The sequence below is a fragment of the Chiloscyllium punctatum genome, chromosome 20 (assembly GCF_047496795.1).
Source record: "Chiloscyllium punctatum isolate Juve2018m chromosome 20, sChiPun1.3, whole genome shotgun sequence".
Lineage (NCBI taxonomy): Eukaryota > Metazoa > Chordata > Chondrichthyes > Orectolobiformes > Hemiscylliidae > Chiloscyllium > Chiloscyllium punctatum.
The window spans coordinates 15,746,720-15,754,266 of record NC_092758.1 but is presented as its reverse complement, the minus strand read 5'-3'; positions in this window follow the sequence as shown (position 1 = coordinate 15,754,266).

Here is a 7,547-nt window from a genome sequence, read left to right as displayed (position 1 = left end):
TCTCAAATATTTTGCTTCTAAGTTTCTCTCCCATGTTATGAAATGACCTCTGATTCTCTGCAACAAATTGTTTTCTGTACAAAACAAGTTAAAACATTTATGATAAAGTGTTTTCAATTGTATAACACCTTTCACAACCACTGCATACCTCAAAAGTACTTAACAGTTAATGAACCACCTTCATAATAAGTGACTGTTGTGATTTGAAACTTGCTGCTGGTGCTAAGCAATGACCCTGTCAAGATGTGGAATTAGCTTTGACAAGCACAGGTGTATGTTATGGTTAATGTTTATACTAGATTGGTACTTTTTGTTAGGTTTATCTTTTTCCTCAGATTCTTACACACTTGATGCAACTGCAACATGCCAACTTCTGTGAACAAGCAAAATTTATTAAGCGCAGTACAATACAAGCTTTGGAGAAACCCTGAACATTCGTCACCATGCTTGCTTTTCTGCTCCTGCTTTGCTATCAATGTAACAACACCAACTGGCTGAACATAACTAGCCACAAAAAGACATGACCCACTCTCACTAGTATTTTTACATACAGGTGAGGAAGGATACCACTTTGACTGGGACAGCACATCCATCCTAGGACAAGCCAAACAGAGAAACGCACAAGAATTCCTAGAAGCATGGCACTCTAACTGGAACTCCATTAACAAACAAATCCCATCTACCACCCCCTGAGAAAAAAAAGGAAATGACATCACCAACCCAAGGAAACCTGAACACATAAATAAAAAGCGGGGTATACCACCAGTGCTTCACAAGAGACTAACTGATGATATTACCTAGTATGGTGATGAAACATCTAAAAACTAACCTTCCAGCTCAGCAAGTAAACTCAATCCAGAACCTCAACCTGAGCTACAAATCTTCTCAAAATTCACTAACACTAAATTGTGTCTGCCTAATTCAACGTTCTCAGTCATCTTGAAGTCTGATAGCTGCTCACTATTTATGAGATTATATAATCCATAAACTTCTAAATTGTATTGCCTAAACAATTCAGTCAATTATAAACAACAATCAATGGTCCTAAAATCAAACCCTTGGGGACCTCATTCAGGTTAGTCAAAAATTATTTTCTTTTAACAAGTTAATACTTGGCTAATGCGAAAGCTGTCAGGAAAAGTATTTCAAACATCTGTCACAGCAAGAAAACAGCAAAATGTTTCCTATGTTTAGCCATTTAAGAATTTCAGTTCAGATTTAAATCTCAAATATTCATGGGAAACAAATGCCGAATATATTAAAATATGTTCGCCAAATGAAACTTCCCAAATCTAAAATTGGAATTTCAGTGGCAACTTTGGTAGAAATCAACATTCTTTGAAATTGCAATATGATGGGGGCCAATGAAGTCTTAACAATAATTGAGACAACTTAAACAGGTCAGCCTCAAGTTCTAATATTCTCAAGTCTTCATAAAACTTAATTAAAATGCACTTTTTTTTAACATTTTGCATTAAAAAATACAGCAAAGATACTCGAATACAATACTCATAAGGCATGATCACTGACACAATTGTTTTTTTGAAACAGGCTCTGTAGAATTTCAAACAAATCAGGGCTCAAGGTCCTCAATCAATTTGTTTTAAGGTTGCATGCTTGATAATTTTAAAAAGGACTTAATGTTGTACAATATTAATGTAAAAGCAAAACCTGCCTTCTTTCGTAACCCACAAAACACAGTGAATTGAGATCCTGATTCAAACAAGGCAAAGAGTCACTTAAAATGATTTTCTGAACCAGTATTTTAATAAACCAAAATATTTAAATATCAAACATTCTCAGCGTGGCATGATTTATATTGAAACTTCCTTTATCGACCCAAGTATTAGTGCAACCTTAATTTCAGCATTTTTCATTTTCTCGCATCCTCTCAATGAAGTTACATTTATAAAGAGAGACAACGCTCGGAGCGGACCACATGGCGCCGCAGTCCAAGCCACCCCCTGCCCCAGAAGAAAGACTCGTCAAATCAAGTCCACAGTCCAGAAACTGACACTCCCACAACAAAAACCCAGACAAAAGCTTCCCAATGCACTTCATTGTAGGGGTCCAGGCGGACCAGCTCCACTTTCTCCCCTTTTTCCCAGTGATGCCATGTTGTCCTAAAAGTACTTCTAAGGGGAAGTTTGGGGGTTAAAGGCGTTAACTTTAAGTAGTACCAAATTTTATCTCAATGTTTTTCTTTGAAATTCCTGATTTCTAACTTTTTTATTGCACTGGAGCCTCAAATCTCGTGTCTGTAGTATCCACACCCACTTCAGGGTCCTGAGCTTCGCGTGGAGAACTTCCCCTCTTAACAACTAGTCTAAGGCAGGGTAATACAGACAGGCACAGCAGTGTTTTTACATTATGCTCCAGAACTTCAGCACAAGAGGACTCCAACCTCCTTTTCCTAAGGGACCTTAACCCCTTTTTACCTCGGGGAATTTAATCCACTTTTACCTAGGGGAATTTAACCCACTTCAACCTAGAGGACGTTAAACTCCGAATTCTCAATAAGTTATGATTCTGAAAGTGAACTCGTTGGTGTGCAAGTGCGTAAGTTACCTCAGAGATTCTGTCACCACAGATTTGTGGGGACAAGGGGTCGACTGAGTGTTAGTTTAAGGAGAGAAATCAAGGTAAATCTTATCTCGTGGGCCCATCCATCTCACACAACCGGCACTCAGACGATCACTTATTCAGTCCACCTAGAAGCTCCATATATGTTGGAATCCTACCACTGCCACCAAATATTAAATTTTTTTCCCTGAGATCCTTCCACACTTGGTGCACCTGCAACATGCCAACGTCTATGACCAAGCAAAATTTATTAAGCACAGTACAATACAAGTTATGGAAAAACCCTGAACACACTTCGCCGTGCTTATGAGTCGTGTCCAGGGTTCTCTCTGGAAGAACCTTTAACACAGACCTTATGGGGCTTACAGGGTCGTGGCAAAGGCTCTCTTTGAACAAAGGAAACAGTCATTCCTTTATCCAAAATCTTAACATCACAGTTAGTAATGCCTACAAGACAACCCACAGCCATCCCTTAAAGTCACATGCCACTCAAGATAAAATGCAGTGACCACCCCACCTCCAGAAACAGTGTAATGCATATCATCTCTTAATGGTCAAATCTGTTGCAAACTGTTTTTTGTAACTATAAGGGAGTAGTCAAATTCCAATTGCAATGTTCTTACTAATTTCTGGAATGAGCCATGTAAGCCTCCCACATTCCATCTATAAGACAAAGATGCACTACCTGGGGCATTCAGTTTCTTGCAGGTCAACAGAGCAAATTAACTCTTTAATATCATATTTTGTTTTCATTAATGTTATTGTTAAAAATCCAACTTCAAACAAGTACACTTTTGTTAACAGGAAGTAACATTTTGTGAGTAAAAGAAGCCGAAATTTATTAAATATCATAGCCAACATAATTCTGTTCCATATATGCACATAGCCACTTCCCAATAGGGGACACAATGGTACTCAGGTGTGGAATTCCTGATTGATGTTTTAACTTTCCCCTGCATCTTGATTGCCCTTCGGGCCTGAAGCCTTTATGCAGTAGTTACGACTGTTTTTATTTCCCCTACACGTATGTTGTATGTAGTTATGATCCCAGGTAATGGTAATAGAAACACTTAACTGAAGTAACCAACATCTATTTGCCTCTATTTTGAAATCCAAATTCCAAAAGGGATGTAATAAATTATACACCTTTCATCACAATGTAGTGCACAGGAGTCCTGATTTATGAAAGTCCAACATACAAAATCCTTGTACTCACTAATGCAATCCCATGCAGGGTGTATTAATAATAATTTTAAAGATTCAACATCTAAATGTTTCCTCATACTTGCAAACTGCTATTTTATATTGTCCTGCATTGTGTTCTGGCTTGTGTACAAACTGACTTGTGAATAGATTCATGGGTGGAACCTCGGATCTGCCTGTATTGTTTGATGGCCATGCCTCAGTACAAGTATAAACTCAGCTTAAAAGAAACTACTTTTAAGATGTCAATGCAATTGCAACGAACAAACAAAAATGAATGGGGAGCTTGTTAGATCTGAGAAATGAATTTAGATTAAAAAATATTATCTATGACAGGCAAAATTTTGGGGAATTGAAAACTAAAAGCAATTGACAGATCAAAGGCAAGCATGTATTCAGTTTGGTAACTATGTTGATTTTTTAAAATTTTAACAGTAGTTCAAAGACAATGTTTAGATTTTTAAAACAGAACAAAAGTTGGAAGTGATTAAGCAATGAAACGTTTCAATCAATTATTGGAAATACAGAAATACTTATCAATGGCTGAATGATTAACAAAAGGGAGGGGAAATCTGAAAATTTCCCTTCTGAAGAAAATTACAGATTTAATATAGGCAAATGTTAAAACCCAGATTTGGAGGGTTACGAGCAGAATCTTTGTCTGTTTTAAATGCAGAAGTAGATGGGTTTGGATAAACTGAGAAACAGTAAATTGGGGTTACGGTTGGGAGAGAGGGGCAAAAGTTAGAGTATCAAAACCAATAGAATATCTTTGCTTAGAAGATCTGTACTGATTAGATAAATATCATGTGGGAAGGGTAATTGAGCAATTCTGTTTAATTTTTAATGAAAGACACTTCCTGTAAATGCAGAAAAACAGAAATGGGACTCATGACCTTTCCATTTATCAATGTCATGCAATTACTTTTGAAAAACCCTCTTGTGGAAGTATTTATTACAATATTTTATGTATGACAATTTAAATATATTTACTCCAATATTCATGTCATCAAAGAAAGTGATGTATTTTCATTTGATTCAGTTCTCTCAGATAGTTAGCATGTGTTTAAGGAACAGTAAATCTAAACTAAAGCTCTGTGTTCAATCACTCTGATTGCCATTAGTTTCATTTCTATTAACCTAGAAATAGATTAGACCACAGAATGGACCCACTTACACTGAGGGAGCTTTACTCCATGTCAAAAGCCAAGCTGCATCTGCCCTGGCAATGTCTACTCAGGACAGTTTTGAGAAAGTTTTACTTTTAGTTTACTTCCAGTTTGAAAGAATAAAGGGAGATTTACTCTGTATTTAACCCCAGTCTGTCCTTGTGTTGGGAGTGTTCTGTGGGGGCTGTGCAGAAAAAGAGTTACTTTCAGGTTAAAAGAGTAGAGGGAATTTTACTCTGGAGCTAAGCCCATGCTGTACCTATCTTGGAAGTGCTGGGGTTAATGTGGAGGAGGAGTAGAGAGTGCTTGATCTAACCCAGGTTGAAAGTGTTTGATAGGACAGCATAAAGAAGTGTAAAGGAGAACTGGTGGAGGTGGTGTCAATGGATTTCCAGAAGATATTTAATAAGATGTTGTATTAAAGGTTATTGCTCAAAATAGCTCATGTTATTGAGAAGATTGAGGATTGGTTAACTCACAGAAGACAGAGTCAGGATTAATGGGTCTTTTTCATGTTAGAAAGACATAATCAGTGAAGTGCCACAACAATCAATCCCAGGACCTCAATTATTTACTGTCTACATTAATGACTTGGAGGGCATGGCAGAGTGTAATGTATCTAAATTTGCTGATGATACAAAAATAGGTGGGAGAGCATGTTATGATGAGGACAAAAGTAATTTGGAAGGGGATTATAGATAGTTTGAGTAAGTGGGCAAAAGCTTGACAAATGGAGTTTAATATAGGAAAGTGTGAGCCTATGCACTTTGGCAGAAAGAATCAAAAGACAGACAATTATTTAAATGGTGGTGACTCCAAATAAAGGCAGCACAGAGGGATCTGGATGCTCTGGCATATGAAACACAAGATTTGCATGTAGATGCAGCAAGTAATTAAGAAGGCAAATGGAATGTTCCGTAAAAGTAGGGAAGTCTTGTTACAATTGTATTGATGAGGTCGCACCTGGAATATTGTGTATTTTGGTTTCTGTATTTAAGAAAGGTATCACTGGTGATTTGTCACAACTACAACTTCCATGTCATCCTGGAGCAGGCAAAGGATGGTGACAAATTTCATTGTTCAAAATGGAAAAGGATGCTCCATAAATGCTTCCTGATTGACAGTGTCAAAGGCCTTTATAAGGCTGAAGAAGGCCAGATACAAGGACAGGTTCTTTTCTCTGCATTTCTTCTGCAGCTGTTGCTCAGTGAAAATCATGTTTATTATGCCCCTCTGTGGCCGAAAGCTATATAGAACATAGAACATAGAAAAATACAGCACAGAACAGGCTATTTGGCCCACGATGTTGTGCCGAGGATTAATCCGAATCTAAAATAAAATAACTTAACCTACCCACCCCACAATTCACTGGTATCCATGTGCATGTCCAGCAGTCGCTTAAATGTCCCTAATGACTCTGCTTCCACCACCACCGCTGGCAATGCATTCACAATTCTCTGCATAAAGAACCTTCCTCTGACATCCCCTCTAAATCTTTCTCCTAATATCTTAAAACTACGACCCCTAGTGCCAGTCATTCCTGCCCTGGGGAAAAGTCTCTGGCTATTGACTCTATGCATGCCTCTCATTATCTTGTATACCTTGATCAGGTCACCTTTCTTCCTCCTTCTCTCCAGAGAGAAAAGTCCGAGCTTAGTCAACCTCTCATCATAAGGCAAGTCCAGGCAGCATCCTGGTAAACCTTCTTTGCACCCTCTCCAAAGCCTCTGCATCTTTCCTATAGTAGGGCGAGTGCGGTTGTTATTTTACACTCAGAAATGCCATGCACTTCTGCCTTAATAGTTCCTGGATCTCATAATCATTCTATCAAACCGGTCTTTGTGTTTCCTGGTTGAGTGGCTGACCAAGATTTTGCAGACATTGATGATGATGGCCTTAAGGGTGGACCAGAGACTGCTAAGATCCTGTGACTCAGTGTCGCCGAGGGTCGCTAAGTTTGTGAAGAGGAGTTGTTGTATGAGGCTATGCTTTCCGGTTCATTAAGTGCCTCAATGTTGAATTTATTGCAGCTTTGCTTCTGTTGTCTCAGCTGCAGCGGGGCTACATATGTGATGATCCTGGTTCAGATCAGGTGATGGTCCACCAGCAGTCATTGGCTCCTGTCATTCCATGTGTGATTTTAATGCTTTTCCAATCCCTTGCTCTGATGATGTCACAGTCAAGGAGATGCCAGTATTTGGAACGAGAGTGCTACCATATTGTCCTTTTAGTAGAGCAGTATGGTGATGATAGGGAGATTGTGTTCATGACATTTGATCAGGAGAAGAGTGCCATTGGAGTTTTGCTTCCCAATTCCCTCTTTCCCGATTACTTCTCTTCATTTTGCTCACTCTGGTATTGAAGTCTTGAGGACAATTAGTTTGCCTGCTGCAGGGACCCAAGAGAGAGAGTTTGGTTAAAGCTGGAGTAGAATTCCTCTTTGTCCTCAGCTGCTGCATTGAGCGTCGGTGCATGTGCACTGAATACCATGATGTACTGGTTCCCAGCAAAGGTAAATCAGAGTGTCATGAGGCATTCACTTATTCCACAGGAGAGGTCTTTGAGTTGGTCCATCAGTTTGTTTTTGATGGC